Genomic DNA, 23,417 nt, shown 5'->3' on the forward strand with positions numbered 1-23,417 from the left:
ACAGGACGGAAACTTTTACAATTTCTGTTAAATTTCCCTGATCACTGTAATGTATATATTTTTAGTTCAATAATTCGTGCTACGATACTCTTCCCACGTGCACGAATATTCTCAAACGCCTCAGCCAATGTATGAGCCAAACATTCTAAACGATTCCAGGTTCGTCGGCGGCATTTCAGAATTATCATTTGTGTTTTGGTGTTCCCATGATCACTAATGTGCTCTTTTTGAAATTCAATCCTTCGACTAAATATCCGATATTTAGATTTCTAAACACACAGTAATTTAGCTTTGCCTAAAATGACAGTGGATCATATCACAGAAGAGGGAATTTCCAACAGAATTCAAAACTTTTTGTGTGCGTGATGTATTTCGAATTTTAGTCGACTTTGAAGTATGGGTTGAAGAGGAGAGACATATATTTTATATGTTTTCAGACATCAAACGTTTTTAGACAGCCATGTTTATCACTAATTACCCCCACTAACGAGGGTTGTGGTGTCAACAGACATTGTAAATAATTTGATGATGGCTTGAATTTTAGATAAAGCTGTCTTTGATAAGTGAATGAGATGTTTTACGGTTCTTGTGATTAGCGAATGTTTCTTAAGCGTCCGAAAGCACATAACACGGGGGAAAATCTATTAACACTCTAAAACCAGACATAGGTGGACATTCGACTGAAGCACGAGCAACTTATCAATGACTTAAAAAGTAGTCGTCGTAATCTGACCTCAGGTCATCACCATGGAGTAGCCAATCACTTGCCTGGAATTTGATCTCACACATATGTTTGATACCAGTTATCTCAAATGGGTTTCTCATCCGGAGGTGTGTAAGAAGGCCTATTATCTTACGGTTGGTCACATAATATTTTGACTTCGCGCTGAAAGGTTCGGGAACTGGTCATGGAAGTCATTTATTGATAAGTTAATATACTTAAAAATAACGAACTGTTCATTCCTGTACAGTTGTCACCCGTAAGTTGAATTCTAAGAGCAGATAAAATATTCTTTCAAAATTATGTTTCCGAACTAGATAATATTTTCATATTTTTTCTTTTATACTGAACCGCAAAAGAAACGTCACCATGGATAGATATATGAGAAACCTTATTTGTCCAAACATTGTAAACATACTTTGACACATGTTAAAAGATGAAACTTGGCAAAACTCATCATCAGGGTTGAAATTAAAGTGTCAAATGTTCTTAAAGTGAAACACAACACTAGTCTCTGAGAAAATGGCATCACAAGTCAGTATCTTGTGTATCCGCCATGTGCATTGATGACTGCCGTGCAACGTCAATGCATGGAATGAATGAGGCGGTTGATGAAGGCCAAAGGCACTTGAGCCCACACTCTGAGGAACGCCTGACGCAGTTCAGCTGCAGTTGTCGGCCTTGGTCGGACGTCATTCAGCCGCCTTGAATCTCGTCCCACAGGTGCTCAATGGGATTTAAATCGGGACTGAGAGCAGGCCATTGCATGGTTCTGATGCAATTCTGCTGGAGGAAGTCTCTTGTTGCTCTCGCAGTGTGGGCACGGGCGTTATCATGCTGAAACTCGTGGTTGCGGCGACGTGCCAAATGAGGTATGGCGTGTGGTCTCAAGACTTGACCAATGTACCGGGCTGCTGTGACACCATTGCCTCTCCTTGGACCCTCTGTGCAAGAATAATTCCACCCCACACCATGATGCTCGGACCACCCTACGATTCTCTCTCAACAACACAAGAATCCGAATAACGTTCCCCACGGTGTCGCCAGACTCTCTGTCATCTGCTGTTGAGATACAGTAACAGCCCTCGTCTGAGAAGAGAACTCTTCTCCACTGCTGGTGGTGTCAATACCAGTGTCAATACGCACGGTGTCCGAACTAATGTGTCGCTGGTGTGTCCCCGTGGTCTGTAGAGCAGTTTCCGCAGCAGTAACAAAGCGAGCTTGAAGATGCTGTCGCACAATCTGACGATCCTGACGTCGGGTGGTAACCCTTGGTCTTCCACTACGTGGTCGGTCATCTGTAGTGTTGGTGGTCTGATACCATTGCTGGAGCCTGTATATGGACTTGAAATGCATTGGCTACTTGCCGAGCGGTTTGTCCAGCTGGAATGTGGTCTGGGACTGAGAGCAGGCCACTGCATGGTTTTGATGCTATTCTGCTGGAGGAAGTCTCTTGTTGCTCTGGCAGTGTGGACACGGGCGTTATCATGCTGAAACTCGTGGTTGTGGCGACGTGCCAAATGAGGTATGGCGTGTGGTCTCAAGACTTGAGCAATGTACCAAGCTGCTGTGACACCATTGCCTCTCCCAGGACCACAGGGCCGACCCTCTGTGCAACACCAATTCCACCCCAATTCCGAATAACGTCCACCACGGCGTCGACAGACTTTCTCTCTGCCATCTGCTGTTGAGATACAGTAACGGCTCTTGTCTGAGTCTTTTCCACTGCTGGTGGCGCCAATGCTAGTGCTGTGTTGGCCACTGAAGACGGTCCCGGCGATGACGTGGTGTCTGAATTGGTCCTCGGTGTGGTCGGTCATCTGTAGTGTTGGTGGTCTGGTACGATTGCTTGAGCCTGTATATGGTCCTTACGTGGACTAAACATGATTTTTTAAGATTATTTCATAGAAAGTCACTAGATATGTTTCAGCAGGATTGGAGATCGACACATGAAAACAGTTCAAGATATATCATGTGTAGATCTTTTAAATCGTTGATTGAACCTGAATTGTATTTAAATGTTATAACATGCAAATCTCTGCGCATAATATATTCAATATTTCCTCTCGGATTGTCTGAAATAATGGTTAACATTGGAAGACATCGTTTTATACCGAAACCAATGAGATAGTGTCCTCTCTGTCAAACTTGTATAGAGAATGAACTTCATATACTGCTTGTTTGTACTGTTTATACTGATTTCAGGGAATCATATATTCCACAGAAATACCTGCGTTTATCAAATTTGTATTCATGTAAATCTCTGTTGAATTCTAATGATAGTAAAACAATTCAATATGTCCACTTGAACATGAACTTGAACGTGGACTTGAAATGCATTGGCTACTTGCCAGGCGGTTTGTCCAGCTTGCAATCGTCCAAGGGCTTCGTGTCACTGATTTCTTGTCAACCTTGGCATGTGGTAGCAATTCAATAACGAGTGAATGTTATCGGATCTGGGTGGGCTTTTATAGGGCAAGAAATGGGTGAACGCATGTGCATTCTAATTTGCATGGAACTCAAATGCATCGGGTTACCATGGCCGTTGCCGTGATGCGTTTGGGCGATCGGTTTTATTGTCGCCTGCTTTTGTTTTTTATCATTAAATTTCATTTTTCCGGACAAGGTTATGTTAAATTTTAGAAACTTTGACAAAAAAATACCTAGATATTTAAATGACAACTTTTCATGCAATGTAACTTGGGATGAGGTTTCTTTTGCGGTTCAGTATAGTTAGGAACGTAGTGGGTGGGCTAGTTTAAGGGGAGTTGAACGGCTGATGTAGTACCTTTCTTTGTAGTCCTTGTTGTAGCAGCTTATGCCCACGCGGGCGTAGTGGCTGGGAAGACGTGACGATGCCACGTTCATTGCTTGCTCGGCCATGATTGGGAGAACCGAGATGTAAGGAGCGTGTTTATTGGTTGTGTCCATTTTCCTGGTCACATGGTCCACGTGTTGGCTTCATAAGCCAACCCTGGGTAGGGAACCAAATAAAGGAAATTGGACATTTCCAACACTCCAACCTCCCCCACCACCTCTCTTGCCTCAATCTTCATTACTTTTGTCATATACTTCTGCGCAGCCGGCTCTGTAAACATCCTCTCTAAATCCCTCACAGCTAACAAAATAGGAATATGGTTTAAACAAAAAAGAATTCACTTTGATAATATAAAACAGGATCATAAAGGATTCCAGAGATATGTAGGTTATAACTAGGAGGAGGACGATTTTGTTCCCTGTTTATTTTTTTGTTAAATAAACTTTAAATCAAACTTCACTCTTTGTGCTTTATCTATAATTAGAATTGGTAACCCGGTCAGGAAGGAGCCTCTTAGAACATAAAGACAAAAGAATACTGTGTAGGGAAAAGAGAACACAAAGCACGCAGTAAAACATCAGACCTTTTGTCAACTATTTTTATAGTTCTACTGTCACTGGGCGCCTATCACAGGCTTTAGGGAGCGCCTATTACAGACTTGGTGCCGAGACCAGAATCGGGTTTTATGATTCAATTTCTAGGTATATTTTGCTTCTGAAAACTAAATTTAAAATTCAAGTGAAAATATGACTGAAGGTTTAAGTTTAAATTGCTCAGTTTTGTCATCGATTTTGGGTCAGATTTCAGTCTTAGGTTGGTTTTCATTCACTTTCAACAGGCTAATTTGAAACTCAAACCTAAAAAGTGTATGCTCTTTCGATCGGAAGTTGCTTTTCTAGGACACATAGTCTCAACAAATGGTCTTAGATGTAGTCCAGAAAAGGTAGAAGCTGTCAAAAGCTGGCCTAGCCCGGAAACCCGGTCAGATATTCGCAGTTTCTTGGTCTTGTAGGTTACTATAGGCAGTTTGTACAAAACTTCTCGGATATCGCTTCTCCTGTAGTGCAGCTCACTTGAAAGGGTATCCCATTTGAATGGAATAATGATTGTGAGAAGGCGTTTGATCACTTAAAGCAATTTCTCATAACTGCCCCTGAGAAATCAGAAATCATAGATTGGAGTTCAGATGCAAAGATGCTATGGGGACAATGGGGAAGATCTTAGTCTGGAGTATAGACTGCTGTACCGCAAGGTAGAATCTGATATTTTTGGCATTCGTTTACAGTAAGTAGGACCAACAGCTGTACGTACATCAATTTTTGAATATTTACTTCACGTACAGCTGGGCACTATGGTCGAGATAAAACTATGACATCTATCAAAACAAGATTTTATTTGCCAGGAATGTCTAAGGACATTAAAGGATGGTTGAAATCTTGAGACTTGTGTGCATGCTGTAAATCAGGTCTAGGACGAGGCAGGTCTCCATTACAACAGTTTACTGTACGGGCTCCTATGGAATCTCTGGCCATAGATATTGTTGGTCCTTTACCTATAAGTAGAAATGGCAATGAGTACATTATGGTAGTTGGAGATTTTATTACCCCAAATGGAAGGAAGCATTTGCATTGAGAGATCATACAGTGTTAACTGTCACCGACAAATTGGTGTCTGAGGTGATCTGAAGGTTTGGATGTCCAGAGCAGATTCACACTGATCAGGGAAGAGAGTTCGAGTCCCATTTATTAACAGAAGTGTGCCGTTTGTTAGGGATTAACAAAACCAGAACTACTCCTTATAGACCTCAATCATACGGGTTAGTTGAACACTTCAATAGGACCTTAAAGCAGATGCTGAGCATTTACTCTTATCAGGAACCATTAGCTTGGGACGACCATCTACCATACTTACTAACTGCGTACAGAGCTTCTGAACAAAAGAGCACTCACTGTTCGCCTAACCTAATGATGTTGGGTCGAGAAGACTTTAGTGAGTCTACCTATACATCTCATGGTGGATACCCCACCTGCAACTGATTGTGACAGTTGCCCTATGAATACGTGAAATGGTTGAGGGAGACCATGCAAGGCATATTTCAGTTTGCAAATGACCAGCTAGGTAGCTCAATTACAAAAGAGAAACTATGACCATAAGTTTAAGGCAAGATCATGTGAAGGAGGCTCCTTTGTTTGGCGATAGTATCCCCCTAAGGCCAATCAAAAGCTAGGTTTAGGATGGGATGGGCCCTACTTGGTAGTAGGCGCTCGTGAAGAGCAACCTCTTCCCCCGTGTGGACCCAGGGTAGAATGTGTTCACAGCACCCCATTGCTTGTCAGAAGAAGGGGACAAATTGGGCAACCTGTTTGCCATGGGTTGCGCCCCTGTGTCAGTAGAGGAAGGGAGCCGACAATAGTGTTCCTCAGTCCAACACACCACTTTGACCCTAACTTATCTAGACGGGTGGTAGGATGGGCCCAGTCCTCTCAATCGGCTGGTCATGCCGTGCGCTGTGCATTATCTTTATCAGCACAGATTTTACCCAATTTAGTTTTCATTAGGCAAAGTTTACTTCTGCTTAAATTGTATTCAAACCAAATATGTATGCTTATATGTTGAATTATTTGCAATTTGGCCTAGAGTCTTAAAGCCCAGAAGGTGGTGGCTTATGGGCCAATCTGATAGTTCATCCTTTGTAATGTTTCTGCTTGAGTATACCCTCTTGGTATCCTTGGTGCCGCCTGTTGGAGGACCACAGGCATTTGGCAATGTCCTTGTTGACGCTCCATGGTGGGAGGGGAGCCAGGAGGTGGAAACACAATTATACTACCATGGCTACTTAAAAATCCCAAAAACAAAAACGTTATCATACTGAGGATACTGATGATGAGGAAGATATTATAACCAGACTCTGTTACTCTGAAGGTGACACCTTGCCTCGATTCATTGTTGCTGAATCTAGTGAAAAACAGTTAACATCTTGTTCTCCCTTTTTATTAGAAAAAGCAATTCAGGGTATTGCTGGAACTGTGAAGAATGTCACCAAAACTAGATCTGGTGCAATTCTTATAGAATGTGTCAAAAGAGGCCGGGCAGCTAACCTACTGGAAGCCAAATTTTGTGCTAAAATACCCATAACATGTTATCCACACAAGTCCCTGAACTTCAGCAAAGGCATTATCCAACACAGAGATAAGAGTCTTGCTGATCTATCTACTGGTGACATTGTAAGTCAGTTACCTATGCAGGGTGTAGTTGAGGCAAAACGTTTCACCTTTAAGAAGGATGGAATCTTTTCACCATCCAATACCTACCTGCTTACATTTGATGTTCTGAAGCTACCTCAATCAATTAAAGTAGGATGTTTCTCTATGTGAATTGACATGTATCTTCCTAATCCTCTCAGGTTTTTCAAGTGCCAGAAGTTTGGCCATGGACAGAAAACATGTCCAAAACATGCCGCTTGTTATCGTTGTGATGGAGGAGATCATGATGGCAACTCATGTGAATTTGAATTCAAATGTGTTTATAGCTTCGGTCCTCACATGTCCTCCTCTAAAGAGTGTCCAGTTTTGAAGTTCAAAATGGCCACCTGGCGCATAAAAATTGAGAAGAACATCAGTTTTTCAGATGCAAGGAGGTTGGCAGCTTCAATTTCACCTTCCAGCAATACCGAGACACTGTGTCCATTTTCAACAAATTCGGTGTTTATAGATGACATGGAAGTGTCAGCCAATCAGAGCACCCGCCCTAGGAGCCATTCTCCTAAGAAAAAAAAGTTGGAAGCGATCTCCCATAACACACCCACAATGAATATTACTCTAATACAATGGAATTGTCGAGGAATTGAAGCAAATTATAGCCCCATTGTACTAAATACTAATTTACAGGCTGTTGCAGTACGACTAACTTTACATGTTGCAATAACATGTGCTCTTTATATACTCTTCAAAAAAAGAAACTTGACATAGATGTAAAACCACTTTTTGCCATATATCTAAAATAATTACATTAAATGAGAACCAAATAAGTCAAACAGAAAGATGATGTGTCTATAATTCGCGAAAACACATGCAAAGCACATAAACGTAGCGTTTGGGGATCAATTTTACAGCTTCATCCAAACGCATACAGTCCTTATAACGGCAGTAGAGGCGGTGACAGAATGCCAAGACTGAATGCAGCTCAACGGAACAACGCCATTTGGAGATTACAAGCTGGAGCAACTCAGCAAGAAGTGGCCAGGCACTTTGGCGTATCCTGACAGACAATCTCCACACTGTGGACCCGATTCAACAAAACCAACAGAGTTGACGACAGACCAAGGTCAGGAAGACCAAGGGTGACAACCCAAGCACAAGATCGATACACCCGGCTGCTACACCTCCGAGACCGCACTACCACAGCCACGCCTACAACCACACAGATCCCTGGGGTACGCAGAATATATAAATCAAACGGTACGCATCAGACTGAGGGAGGCTTGACTTTTTGCACGAAGACCTGTTCGACGTCATGTATTGACTCCATGTCATCTGGCGGACCATCTGCTTTGGTGCCAACAGAGGGTTAGATGGGCACGTGCAAGGTGGAGAAATGTACTGTTTACTGACACAACCGATACTGACATTTTCTGTACCCCTGTGACATTAACTGTAACGTGTACGTGTGTCTACCTAGGTGACACGATTAATGTTTTGCACATTGTGTACATTGATCTTCAAACAGTGTTTCAATTATGGTTTCTGTGTCCTATTTTGAAACAATCGAATTATGTTACATTTTGAAAGTCAGTGTCAAGTTTCTTTTTTTGAAGAGTATATATACCTACATTATACGCTCTCCAAATCAGAGATCTGGATAATCTCATTGACCAGCTTCCCAAGCCGTTCACTATAGTGGGTGACTTAAATGGTCACAACCCCTTATGGGTTTCATCTACACATAATGACAAGGGAAAAGTACTTGAAGACATTCAGGTTAAGCATAGTCTATGTCTGCTTAATGATGGATGTAACACATGCCTCCACCCGGCAACAGGTACATACCAAGCTTTGGATTTGTCCATTTCTGACCCATCACTTTTTAATTAATTTTTGTGGTCTGTTCACGGTGTTTTGTGCGGCAGTGATCACTTTCCTACCGTGCTTAAAGCTATATCTCCCTTTGTGGATAGTTCCATTTCCAAATGGCAATTTTCCAAGGCTGATTGGCTGTCTTTTAGTTCTTTGTGCTGTACTAAATTGAAAGTTGATCATCTTATAAATGATAATGATCAAATCAAACTGTTTTCTGATGCATTACTCAATGATGGCACTGAAACATTCTCTAAAACCTCAACAACTCCACGTGTTAGTACACCATGGCACAATGAAGATTGCAAAAAAGCTAGAAAGACCAGGAAGAAGGCTGAAAGAGTTTTTAATAAACATCCGTCTCAAGATAATTTAAAACACTTAAGGATATCAAGAGCAAAAGCTCATAGAACCATTAAGCAAAACAGACTAAGCAGCTGGAGGCATTTTGTTTCCAAACTGACTACACGTATACCACTCAATAAAGTATGCAATATGGTTGGAAGGATAAAAGGTAAAGGGTCCCCTAGCAGTGTTCAACACTTAACAGCTGATGCTGAGACATTAACTTCCAAAAAAGACATTGCTAATAAGCTGGCAGAGACAATTAGTAATAATTCATCGCCTGCCAACTATGATCCTAAATTTCAAAGGTATCAAAATCAAAAGGAAAGGAAGATTCTTAATTTCAAATCCGATAATTCTGAAGACTACAATGAATCTGTTTCCTTAAATGAACTGCAAGAGGCTATAAACAAAGCTCATGATACAGCATCTGGGCCAGATGATAACCATTGTCAATTATTAAAACATCTACCTGAGTCATCTCTTTTACCCCTCTTGTTCATTTTCAATAATATTTGGGAATCAGGTAATTTTCCTTCTTCTTGGCATGAGGCTACTATCATTCTTGTACCAAAACCAGGGAAGGATCACACGAATCCTTCTAATTACTGACCAATAGCTTTAACAACTTGCATCTGCAAAACCATGGAATGAATGATCAACAGGCATCTTGTCTAGTATTTGGAATCTAATAACCTGATAACTGATATTCAATCCGGTTTCAGGCATCAGAGGAGCAGCATTGATCATCTCGTGGAGTCATTTGTATGCAATGGTTTTATTAATAAACAACATGTAGTATCAATCTTTTTTTATTTGGAGAAGGCATACGATACAACATGGAAATATGGCATCTTAAAAGATCTCCATAATATGAGTCTTCGTGGCCTTATGCCTCATTTTATCACAAGTTTTTTAGAAGATAGAACATTTAAAGTTCCACATTATCTGAGATATATGATATAGAACGAAACTTGGGAAACTTCGGAGCGCAAAGTTCGAGAATTCATGAAGGAAAAATTGGATATCACTGAAGCAGACGATATACTTATCACAAGAGCTCATCGATTATGCAATGGGAATATAAAAAAACCTATTATTGCAAATTTCGTTATTACAAATACGAGGAACAACATTCTATATGCGGCTAAAAGGAAATTCAAAGGTCAACAAAACCCACAGTACAGAGTCACAGAGGACCTAACACAGCATGTACGCGAGGCCCGACGCTCCTTAGCTCCATTATATTCTGAAGCTCTAAAAGCCGGATTAAAACCGAAAATTCGACACGACAAACTCATGGTGTTTGTATACGACAGTGTGAAGACAATGAATGTATGCACGACCAATGGAAACAGGATATTAACAAACATCATAGGCACGCAATCTTACCAACAGCACATACACGCCCCTTTGTTTACGTCAGAATCTGGACCCGGAAATGGAAGGGAGAGCACTCCGGACAGAGGCCCGCGATCGACAACATGGAGATGAGGAGAAGGCCAAGGCACAAGTTGTAGTATTCTCAGTTGGAATATTGATGGATTGTACAAACACGTGAGCTCTTCATTTAGTGATTTTAAACAGTTCTGCAGTAGATACGACATTATTAGTTTCTGTGAGTCGTTTGTTAAGCAGGAAGATGACTTTGGCCATCTATTGTCTGATTTTCAATCATTTCACTTTTGTCGACCTAAACATAAACAACGTGGCCGTTACAGTGGTGGTGTAACCGTATTGGTGAAAGATAATTTCATCAAGAACAATCTTATTCGTCGAATATGTCATTCAATTATCGACTGTGTTGTTTTGCACTTTCAAACAAGTTATTTTGGATTACAAAAAGATTCAGTTTTAATATTTGTTTATATCTCGCCTAAAAACTCCCGTTTATAATGAGGCTAACATTGATCCCATAAGTCGTCTTGAGGGATATATTGAGACAATCATAAATATCTATAACAATCATTACCTACTACTTGCTGGAGATTTCAATGCAAGGATGCGTACATTTCTGGATTATATCCCAGCTGATGATCTCAACTTCATCCATGAGAACAGTGATGACTATCCAACTGATGGGTTGGATATTCCCCGTAAAACAAAGGATAACACTCGATACAACAGTTATGGTGTCAAATGAGCAGAATTATGTTGCACACATGATGTCCATGTACTAAACGGGCGGCTATTTGATGATATGGATGGGAACTTTACTTGTATCACTCACAATGGTGCCAGTGTGGTGGACTATTTTCTGGCAAGTACAGATTTATTTCCACATTTTAGCTCCTTTGGTGTTCATGAGAGAGATGAATCTAGTCACTTCCCTCTTTACTGTACTATTGACTTTCCACTTAATTACTCTGAGGAATCCAACAGCAACCCCAATGTTTTTAATAATCATCATATTGGTGATGAAAACCATCAAGATTCAGCTCAGCAAGAAAGATGGACCAAGTATACATGGTGCCCATATAACAGTAAATCATTTATGGTGAATTTCCAAGATCTCTTTTTAACATATTGTGACAGTATATACAAACAGATTGAGAAAATGTAGAAGACAGTGTAGATGCTTTAACAGACATTTACCATAGTGCTGCAGAAGAGTTTAAAAAAGTGTACAAAGGTAGTAAGTTAACTGACATATCACCACAGCCACCTTGGTGGGATGATCAGCTGGAAGTATTAAAACAAAAGAAATATGCAGCTCTAAGGCTCCATAGGCAATATGGACAGGGTATTGCTATATATATAGAATGTAAAAGGAAATTTAAAGAAACATTTTATTTGAAAAAGGAAGATTATTGCCATAAACAGAGGGAAATTCTCAGTGCATCCAGACATGATTCAAAATCTTTTTGGAAAGTGTTAAAATCCTGCAGAGTAAATCATAAGAATCCTTCCAACATAACAGTAGATCAGTGGTTTGAGCATCTAAATAACCTGTTGAACTGTAATTCTGACTGCAGCTATGATTACAGTGACCCAATATGGGAATACACAGATGCAGATGACAGTGACTATTTATGTGAATTAAATGACCCTTTTACACAAGAGGAAATTAATGCAAGTTTGAAATTGCTCAAAACAAGCAAATCTCCTGGCCCAGATGGCATAGTTAACGAATTCTTTAAAGCAACTAAGAACTATATCTCACCATTATTAACAAAACTATTCAATAAACTTTATGACGGTGGTATATTTCCTAGTAGCTGGGGCAAGAGTATTATTTGTCCCCTACACAAATCAGGCAGCTTCTCAGACCCAAATAATTACAGAGGCATTTCCTTGATAAATTCACTGTGTAAAGTTCTTACAACAGTACAGTGTAGTTAACAACAGACTTCAACATTGGTGTGATAACAACTATATTATTTCTGAATTTCAAGCTGGCGTCAGAAAAAATTATTCCACTATTGACCAGATATTTACCCTACAAGCTATGGTCAACAAATATTTATAAAACGAGAAATGGAAGGTTTTATTGTCTTTTTATAGACTTTTCAAAAGCTTTTGACAGTGTGAACCACAAAATGTTATTTAACAGATTCCTTCAACTGGGAGTTAAAGGTAAATTTCTCAAGTTTATAATTCAGATGTATTCAACACTATGTGCATGTGTGAGAACTGTTTGTGGACTATCGCCATACTTCAAGTGTACCATGGGTACTCGTCAGGGGTGTATCTTAAGCCCTCGGATCTTCATCATATTTATTAATCTGTTAGTTTCAATGTTGGAGGAAGAAGGTGGTAGAGGTGTGTTTATATCTACTCATATCCCTGATGTATTTGCACTGTTATTTGCTGATGATGTGTCAACCGTCTCTGATACTGCTTTCCAGCTTCAAAAGAAAATAAGTACCCTGAAATAAGTATGAAAGTCAATCTGAATAAGACTAAAATAATAGTATTTCAGAATGGAGGTCCTCTTCGCAGTTATGAAAAGTGGTTTTTGAATGGTCAACAGATAGAACTTATCAACATGTACAGATATTTAGGAATTATTTTCTTACCAAAGTTATCTTGGACCAAGGCCCAAGCATGTCTAGCAGCCCAGGCAAGGAAAGCACTTCTATCAATATATAATTATCAAAAACAATTTGGATATATTAATCACCATGATCTTTTTAATATTTTTGATGCTATGATTTCACCAATCCTATGTTATGGATCAGAGATCTGGGGAACCAGCTACTGTAACATTATTGAGAGTGACCATAACAGATTCTGCAAATTCTTTTTGAAAGTAAATAAGTTCACCAACAACAACATGGTTCTAGGAGCCTGTGGTAGGATCCCCCTACAGTATAACTACATGTCAAGAGCAGTCAAGTATTGGTGCAGACTAATTCAGATGGAACAACACAGGCTACCCATCCAAGCTTATTATATACTAAAATCTCTTGATGATAATGGTAAAATTACATGGGCATCACATATTAGAATGATTTTATTTCAGTTTGGATTTGGTTTTGTTTGGCTAAGCCAAGATATTGGTAATATTCAACATTTCATGACAGATTTTAAACGAAGCTTTTACGACTGCCTCACTCAAAATTGGCATTTTCCCCTGACATCATCAACGAAATGCAATTACTACGCACAGTTCAAGTCATTACTAAATGTGGAATCACATATTACTTGTGATATGTCTTCTTACCAACGTAGACTTATAGCCATGTTGGGGGGCACGGGTGCCCCAGTCGTCTAAGGCGCCTTGATTCGCTGTGCAGAGTTGCGTCCCTTGGCCTCGCCAGAAACCTATGATTGTGGGTTCGAATCCCGGTTCGCCCCGATTATGTTTCTAGGTTTGTCAGCACCATACCCGTGCTTGTGGGTTTCACCGAAGTGGTAAACTTTTGAGACCTGCATCACTTCGGGCTTTCCTCCCACATTAAGCTGACACGCCGCGATATAACTGGAATAATGTTAAAAGCGGCGTTAAACCCAACTCACTCACTATAGCCATATTCTGATGTAATAATTTCAGACTTGCTGTTGAACTGGGGCGTCACAACAACATCCCATATAATGAACGTGTCTGCACTTTCTGTTTTTCAAAGGGACATAAACATGTAGAAGATGAATTCCATGTTCTTATGATTTGTGACCAGTATTCTAGAGCAAGAAGAAACTCTTTTCCCAAGCGTCTCGTTACCCCTCCCTCTATTGAGAATTTTATAAGACTTATATGTCAGCTGAAAACGAACAAATTATAAAAGGCTTAGGTAAATTTCTCTCCCAAGTCATTAACCATCGAAAGGAAACAGTGTGGAACGGTAAATCATAATTAAATCTACTCAGCATGCAAATATATATATACAGTATATTTCCATTGTATTATGGGCCGGTGGCCTGAAGTACCGAATAAATTTGTCTGTCTGTCTGTCTGATCAGGAAATGGGGGTCCCCCAGGGCAGTATTTTATCAGTGACACTATTTAGCATAAAAATCAACAGTGTTGCTAAAGTCTTAAATGACAATATTGATGGTTTGTTATTTGTTGATGATTTTAATATATCATGCCTGGTGTCAAAATGAATACCATTGAAAGACAGTTACAACTCTGTCTAAATAAAATACATAAATGGTCTCAAGAAAACGGTTTTAAGTTTTCGAAAACTAAAAAACCTGTTGTGTCCATTTTTGCAACTAACGGAAGGTACATAAAGATCCAGAATTGACTTTGAATAATATTTCCATCAAAGTGGTCAAAGAAACAAAGTTTTTGGGTATTTCGTATCTTTGATGATAAATTATCTTTTATACCTCATAATAAATATCTGAAGGCTAGATGTTTGAAAGCTCTTGATATTCTTAAAGTGGTATCAAATGCTAAATGGGGTGGAGATAGAGACACACTTTTGCACATCTATAGAACCTTGATAAGATCCAAACTTGACTATGGTTGTTACATTTACGGTTCAGCCTGTAAATCATATATCCGAGAACTCGACACCATTCACCATCAAAGACTTCGATTGTGCCTTGGAGCATTTAGGACATCGCCCATTGACAGTTTGTATGTGAAGCCATATTAACCCTGTCTCAATTTGAGACGCATAAAACTGGCATTACAATACGTCACTTCGCTCCAATCCATCTCATCCTTACCTTTTACCTTGTATTGACTGTGTATTTCTTTCAGTTCATTGAGGTATGAATCGAAAACCGATGTGCAAACTGTATGAATCCGCGTAGCAGATTCTTACAAAAGTTTGCACATCGGCTTTTCGATTCATACCTCAATGAACCGAAAAAAATATACAGTCAATGCTTATAATTAAATTCGACAACGTAAAACATGTTTTATCTACAATAGTTTAACCCAAAACAGTTGCATATATCAAAACAGACAAAAATGACGACATTGATAAACATTCCAGGTGTAGGAATACATACAGTGGCGTGACATGAATCAGGTGATCGTTTAATTTATGCACATAACTTGACACGCCTACACAGTCAGTAGCAAATCAACGGAGAGTGGGATTAAAACAATGTTCATTGGACCTGTCAATTAAGGCAGGAGGCGAAAAGAACTGCAACAGTCAGAGTGTAACGAACCGGAAGAAATATGTCCGAGAGAAGGCGGCTGTTTCAAATAACATAGTCATTTACTGCATGATTCAAACATTACTTCCCTGATAACGGTAAAACACAGATGGAGAAATGCTAGTTAGAAATGAAACCCGAAGACATGAAAGTTGAACCGAGGCGAGCGGGGAAAAAACAGGCGAGCGAGCCTGCACGTTTGCTGTTTCATTCATTCTCGGCCTTCGGTTTCAAAGGGTAGTTTGGACAATGAATATGCATGAAAGTCGGTAAATGTCCTGTGCATGACGATACACGTGAGCAGAAAGGGAATTCCCTCGACTGTAATATTGGGATTCCCCGACATTCCGCAGTAATAAAGGTAGTGCGCTGCGGTGGGCGTGGCTTAATTCTTTACATTCATTGGGAAATGAATGCAATAACACGTGACCAATTCAGCTAATCAGAATGCAGGAATTTCCATGAACACAACGAAAATTTAATTATTCCTCCGTATAAGAATTTGTATGACAGAAAACCACACTCAATTCCACCACTTGGCATTCGCATGGAATCCCATGTCAAGGATGCTCATTTAAATCTTTCTGCCACTCGAGGAAGTTTTTACATATTTTCAGAAATTAAATGATGCACCTGATGAAGAGTCTGATGATCTCACTGATCAATTTGATATAAACATTGAAGATTGTAACTCTGTTTTGAATGGTGCCATTTTGATTGCCATTTTGATTGCCATAGCAAATTTGAAAAATAATAAAGCATGTGGCCCTGATAAAATTATTAATGAATATATTAAAACCACTCAAGTCATTATGCTACCTGTATATGTAAGGTTATTTAACAAAACTTTAGATGATGGTGTTGTGAGTGGCTCAGTGGTATAATTCGTCCTATTTATAAAGGTAAAGGTGACAAATATGATCCAGAAAATTATAGACCTATCAGTCTTTTAAGTTGTTTTGGCAAACTCTTTACAAGCATTATTAGTAATAGAATCCAAAATGTTATAGAAGACCAAACTATTTCATCTGAAGCGCAGACTGGTTTCCGTAAAAAATATTCTACAACTGATCACATATTCACCCTTAAATGCCTTGTAGATTTATTTAAATCAAGAAAAAAGAAATTATTTTGTTGTTTTATTGTTTTTAAAAAGGCTTTTGATAATGTAAGAAGGACTGCCTTGTGGAGTAAACTGTTCAGCCAAGGTATAGATGGCAAATGTTTCAGAATTTTGAAATCCATGTATAGTGGTATAAAATCGTGTGTAAAGGTACATAGCATTGAATCAGATTTTTTCCCTTGCCTTGTAAGAGTTAGACAAGGAGAAAAATTATCACCTGTTCTATTTTCTTTGTTTCTAAATGACCAGGTCTATTAATTAACTCAGAAATAACACATTCCATGCTAGATTTATCTATTAAATTGTTTGCTCTTTTAAAATGCCGATGACACTGTCCTTCTCACTTCCTCAAAAACGAATCTCCAAAAAGCTATCAAGCATTTTGAATCTGGAAATTTTGAATTTGGAAATTAACTATCAATATTGATAAAACTAAAATTCTAATATTTGGTGGTAATAAAAATGATATGAGTAAAGATATTTATCTCCATGGTGTTCTATTAGAATATGTCACTGAATACAAATATCTTGGTGTTATATTTGATAAAAAGTGTTCTTTTAAAGCATCCATTGGTAATCTATGTCAACAGGCTACAAAATCCATGTATTTCGTACTACGTAAAAGCCGAAACCTTAATTTATCAATTCAATGCCAATTATATCTTTTTGACACAATGGTAAAACCAATCTTATTATATGGTTGTGAATTATGGGGTTTTGTTAATCTAAAACAAATTGAAAATGTACATATTCGTTTCATGAGAAAATTATTACCTGTTAAAAAGAGTACCCCTTTATGCATGCTTTACGGTGAACTAGGTAGAGTTCCGTTATCTGTTGATGTTAAAACCCGTATGTTAACCTTTTGGTCGAAATTACTTACAGATAAATCCAGCAAAATATCTTTAATCATTTACTCTATTGTATATAACATCCATAATACAGGTGTTTACAACTATGACTTTTCATGTATTCAAAATGTTCTAAACAATATTGGTTTAAGTTATGTATGGTTGTCACAGTCTCCTGTTTCATTTTCCTGGCTCAAAGCAACAGCTCACTCTATTTTAACTGATCATGCAAAACAAACCTGGAGCTCTGAGGTGGAAAATTAAAAAAAAAAGTGTAGTCTATTCTCTCTTGAAACCACAATTTGAATTAGAAAATTATCTGACGTCCCTACCCCTAAATAAAGCTATCCCTCTACTTTTATTTCGTACTTCATGCCACCACTTACCAATTGAAAAAGGAAGATGGAATGGGATACCTGTTTGTGAAAGAAAATGTAAACTGTGTTTTATTGATGATATTGGAGATGAATTTCACTATATTTTTAAATTTCCATATTTTACTAAAGAAATAATTTTGTTTATCCCACCTACATATTCTAAAAGTTCTAATATGATTAAATTTCAAAGACTTTTCACTTGTAAAGAGATATCTGAATTGAAAAACCTTAGTAAATTCTGTAAATATGTAATGCAAATTGTAAAATCTTCCGGCTAACCACATATCCGCTATTATAATGTGTATTTTGCTGTCATTTTGTACCTCATATGCCGAGGATCTCGGCCTGAGCGTTATAAAGTTCTGTTCTGTTCTGTTCTGCTATTGCCGAATATAAAGTACCAGCAATGCCTCAGTGGCAATCTATACAACCTGAAGTTAATTTAGAACTGGCAAAACTAAAGAAATCTGAAACTCATAAATTACTGTAAAACGTGAAATTAATGGGTCTCCAAAAGAATGCGACTGCTGGCCCCTAGCTTACTTACTTATATTAGGAGATTTTACGTGCGCTTTCCGACTGAAGCGTATTTCGCACACGGGCCCGGCCGGGCCATTTAGTGAAGATTGAAGGGAAACGAAAGGTATGCAACCAGAGAGGGGGGTTTAGTGGTTGCTTATATAAGATTTGGAAATTTTGAAATTTGGAATACATGCCTTGGGGGTGTGGTTGGAACTAAGGGAGTGTGTAGTGGTGAGTTGGTTGTTTTATAAGCTAGGTTATGGTGGTTTGGTTATTTTTAGATACGATTTATTAGGTCTGTTTTTGTTAGGTATATGCCTAGGGCTTTGAATTTTTCTATATTATTTTGAGGATTTAGGATTGCTTCTAGGGTAAGAGCTTTATTTAGGTTTAGGTGGGTTTGTAGTGTTGCTCGGTGGGTGTGGTAGTGGGTGCAATGTAGGAGTGCGTGTTCTATTGTTTCTGGGTGTGTGCAGTGTGGGCACTTCCCGGTTGCGTGATTTTTTATTTTTAGGAGATGGTTATTTAGTTTGGTGTGACCTGTTTGGAGTTTGGTGATAATTCTATCGATTTTTTTGGAGGGGTGTAGGATTTTTGGTTTTGTAAGTTTTTTTTTGAGGATTTTTATGATTTGGGTGTTTGTTTTTTGATAGAGGTTATGCCATCTTTGGGTGATTTTACGTTTGTTGATACTTTTGATCTCTGCTTTAGTTATTGGTAGCTTAAGGCTTATTTCGGGTATTTTGAGGGATTGTTTAGCGCTTGGTCGGCGTTTTCGTTTCCGTATATTCCTACGTGGGCTGGGATCCAGATGAGTACTATCTCTTTGCCTGCCTCTGTTAAGTTATTTACGCTTTTGAGAATTTGGTTTATTAGTTTGGGGCGATTTTTGGTGTTTTTGTTTTGGAGGGCCTGAAGTCCACTTAGCGAGTCTGAGAGTATTAGGATTTTTTTATGGTTTTTAGTGTGTTGGTTGTGGAGGGCCGTGGCGATACCCATAAGTTCTGCAGTGAAGATGGATTGGTTGTTTGGGAGTCGGAAAGATTGCGTGTGTCTATTTGGTTGGGCTATGTGGACTCCGAAACCTTTGGATTTGTGATCGGATCAGCAGATCCGTCTGTATAGATGTGACACCAATTTGGCCAGTTTTGATGTATGTAAGCTAGTGAGGTGGATTTAGCTATGTTTGGATCGGTTTGTTTGTTTATTGAGTTGGCTAAGGATGTGTCTATTTTGGGGATTTTAAGTTTTGGGGATTTTAAGTTTTGGGGTGAATACGTTGGATTGTTTGAAGTTTTGTTTTTGGTTGCCTATTTGGTGTTCGTTACGGTAGTTGATTATTCGTTGGGATATTGGAGTGAGTAGAGGGTGTTTCCTAGTTAGTGTCTGGTTTTGGGGACGTTTGTTTTCGTTTAGAAGGTTTTGGAGGAGAGGGTTTGATTGGGACGCTGCCAAGAAGTTTAGTGTTAGATGTTGCCTACGTAGATTTAGTGGCATTTCTCCTGTTAGGGCCTGTAGTGAAGTGAGAGAGGTGCCATGTTGGGTACGTGTGACTAGTTTGAGGGCTTGGTATTGTATTGAGTCTAGTTTTTTGGTTAAGATTTCGTTTAAAGTATCGTATATGGCACAGCCGTAGTCTAGTTTGGATCTGATTAGGGATGTATAGAGACTGAGGAGGGTATCTTTAGAGGCACCCCAGTTGGAGCCGGTTAGACATCTTAGTGTATGTAAGTCTTTGCTACATTTGGTGGTTAGGTTTTGGATGTGAGCATCCCAGGAGAGATGTTCGTCGAAAATTAGGCCTAGGATCTTAGTTTGTTTCTGGAATTGGATTGGTTTGTTGTTTAGTTTGAGGATAGGGGTGGCCTGTCTCATATTTTTGTGTTTAAATACTATTCCTGTAGTTTTTTCAGAGTTGAGGGAGAAGCCCCATTTATCTGCCCATTGTTGAATTTTGTTTAGGGATTTTTGGAGTAGGTCCTGGGATATTAGAATACTTTTGGAGCGGATCCAGAGGGCACCGTCATCCGCAAATTTGGAAGTGTTTATTTTAGGGGATAAGCCATTAAAGAGATCGTTTATCATTATGTTAAATAGTGTGGGGCTAAGAATGCTGCCTTGGGGGGTGCCGTTTTCTAGTGGACACTGGTCCGACAAGGCCTGGTCTATACCCACTGTAATTTTGCGGTTTTTAAGAAAGCTTTGGATGTAGTTTAAGATTTGACCTTTTAGTCCTATTTTTTAAAGTTTTTGGATTAGCCCGTTGTGCCATACCATATCAAATGCTTTTGAAAAGTCCAGAAAGATGCCTGTAGTATATTGTTTGTTTAGTTGTCCCGTTTTGATATCCTGTTCAAGACGGGCTAGGTTATCTAAGGTTGAGCGGCCAGGAGTGAAACCGCTTTGGTCTGCGTTTATTATATTGTTTTGGGTTAAGTAGTGTTGAAGTCTATTTTTGGCCATGGATTCCATTACTTTGCATAGATTGGAGGTAAGAGATATTGGTCTATAGGAGTTTGCTTGGTTGGTTGGTTTACCGGGTTTAGGGATGGGGATGATTAGAGCCTCTTTCAAGGGGTTGGTACCTGGCCGTTAAGATAGATTAGATTATAGAGTTTTAGTAGTTCCTGGAGTAGTTTGGGGGGGGGAGTTTTTTTATTATTTGGTAGGAAGTTAAGTCTAGACCTGGGGCTGTTCCCTTTTTCCTGTTTTGGAGTACGTGGTTGAGTTCTTCTATTGTGTAGGGTTGGTTTATTTCTAGGTTATCATTATTTGGTTCTTGGATAGGTTTGGCTTCTGCTTTGAGTTTTTTTTGGAATTTATCACTGAAGTTGTTATTGCTACTTGTGGCCGAGAAGTGGTTTGCTAGGTTATTTGCTTTTTCGCTGGGAGTTGTTGAGTTGTTTATGCTAGGTGTTTTTTGTGACGTTTTAGGCCTCTAACGGCGTGAATTTTGCGCCAGACCGTTCTGGCATCTGGCCCCTAGCCAAAAATGCGACTTTATATGAATGCGACACCCTCTCTTCTCAAGCATCAGTTGATTTCTATCTAAACAAAATGTCCTCTTTACAGGAGAATCCTCACCTTAATCCAACCTTACATTAATCCAATCACACACCACATAGCAGCGCTTATTAGCGCTGGGTAGAGTATTTCAGCTTAAACAACCGTGTTGGGTGGCGTCTGTCTGGACTTGCAGGTGTGATCAGTGATGACGCTTGTCTTAACCCTGTGACAATTCACAGGATGTAATTGATTTAAACATATTTATTCACAAGGAGTGAACGGGATTGGGGGACAAGTTCTTCCAACTTAGAATGCCCTCTCCCTGGTATTTACAAAATATTCACAATTTCAAATTCAATATATATGCATAAAACATAAAACACTATAGATGAGAGAGAGAGAGAGGGAGAGAGAGAGAGAGAGAGAGAGAGAGAGAGAGAGAGAGAGAGAGAGAGAGAGAGAGAGAGTAACATTATTGAATGAACAGTTCTTTACACGAATCTTTTAGTTGTACATATATAATGTTGTACTGCCTTAAATATAGCTTCATTTTCTGTAACAACGTGATCTGCATTGCCGTGTAACAGTAAGTGTACATCAATAGGTATGTTATGAACAATATTTTTAAGGCTGTTTAACATAATTTCACGCTGATGACTAAACAATGGACATTCGATGAGATAATGATATGCATTTTCACATGTATTCGAACATGTACAGTTCGGGTGATCTTTTATACCAATTCTATATAAATCATAGTTCAACTGACTGCACATGTATCTCAGTTTTGTGTGTAAGATATTATATTTTCTTTTTCCATAAGCGAAGTACGCAGGTGACGTGGGGTTGTGCTTTTGTAGCGAATTTTTAAAACAAGAAATCGTAGAATTTCGATCTGATAACGGAATAGAGTTCCACAATCGGATAGACGATGGGTAAAAGGATTCACACGAATGTCTTAGTCTTTTGAGAGGAACACTGATGTTTTCAGAGTTTCTGAGACTGTATGAGTTTTTTGCAGCAACGGTTTTGGGTAGAATATCTGTTAGATAGGAAGGGGCCATGTTATGATTAATTTTGAAGAAAAGACAAAGTTTACGTTTCTTTCTACGCTCAACTAAGGGTTCCCAACCGGTTTCGTAATATAATGAATGCCTGGGGGCATATTTAGGTAGACCAGTTACAATGCGTGCAGCTTCTAATTGTAATTGTTCTAATTTCTCACTTTGTCCTTCGGTGCAACCATCCCAAACCTCACATGCGTATTCAAAGTATGGTCTTATGAACATTTTATATATATTGTTAATGGTATTTCTGTGAAGTAGATGTTTGAGTTTTCTCATTGAGTAAATCATCTTGGAAGTTGTTTTAATTATGGTATCTATATGACAAGACCATTTGCCACTGGCTTCAAGTATAACACCCAAGTGCTTATGACTGTTTACAGAGCTGATTTCTTTTCCGTTGAAATATAGTTTTAGACCTCCGTTGTTGTCTTTGCGAGAGAATAGAACCGATTTGGTCTTATCGGGATTGTAAGTTATGAGCCAAAGTTTCGCCCATTCACTTAAGATTGCTAAATTTGTGCTTAAGGAACGTTCCAGTACACTGTTATCATTGGATGACATGCCAATCGATGTATCATCGGCAAACAGTCTTGTCATACAGTCTAATTTATCAGCAATGTCATTTACATAAACAATAAAGAGTAAAGGACCAAGCACGGATCCCTGTGGCACGCCAGCCTTCATGTATCTTGGTTTGGATATTTCCCCATTCACAAATACGCTTTGGCTAAGATTACTTATGTAACTGCTAATCCATTTTAACAATTGGCCTTTTATACCATACCTCTCTAATTTATACACAAGCCCACTGTGCCATACACGATCAAAAGCTTTTGATACATCACAGAATACAATACAATAGTTTTCTTTGTTATCTAACGCTGTACAAATTTGGTGGTAAAGTTCTATTAGTTGATGGACAGTTGAGTGACCAGCCTGAAACCCAGATTGGTA

At 39.0% G+C, this 23,417-nt stretch overlaps 1 long non-coding RNA gene across 1 annotated transcript; it reads right to left on the reverse strand.

Moving 5' to 3' along the window:
* Nucleotides 1–4,913: 4,913 nt before the first annotated feature.
* On the reverse strand, nucleotides 4,914–15,108 carry LOC124118586. Its single transcript, XR_006858505.1, has 2 exons — nucleotides 15,077–15,108; nucleotides 4,914–5,091 (listed from the first exon to the last, which is right to left on the reverse strand). It is a non-coding gene; the product is annotated as an uncharacterized LOC124118586 (long non-coding RNA).
* Between the last annotated feature and the right edge of the window lie 8,309 nt (nucleotides 15,109–23,417).

Source organism: Haliotis rufescens, unplaced genomic scaffold, assembly GCF_023055435.1.
Source record: "Haliotis rufescens isolate VD_foot unplaced genomic scaffold, xgHalRufe1.0.p SCAF_2, whole genome shotgun sequence".
NCBI classification, from domain to species: domain Eukaryota; kingdom Metazoa; phylum Mollusca; class Gastropoda; order Lepetellida; family Haliotidae; genus Haliotis; species Haliotis rufescens.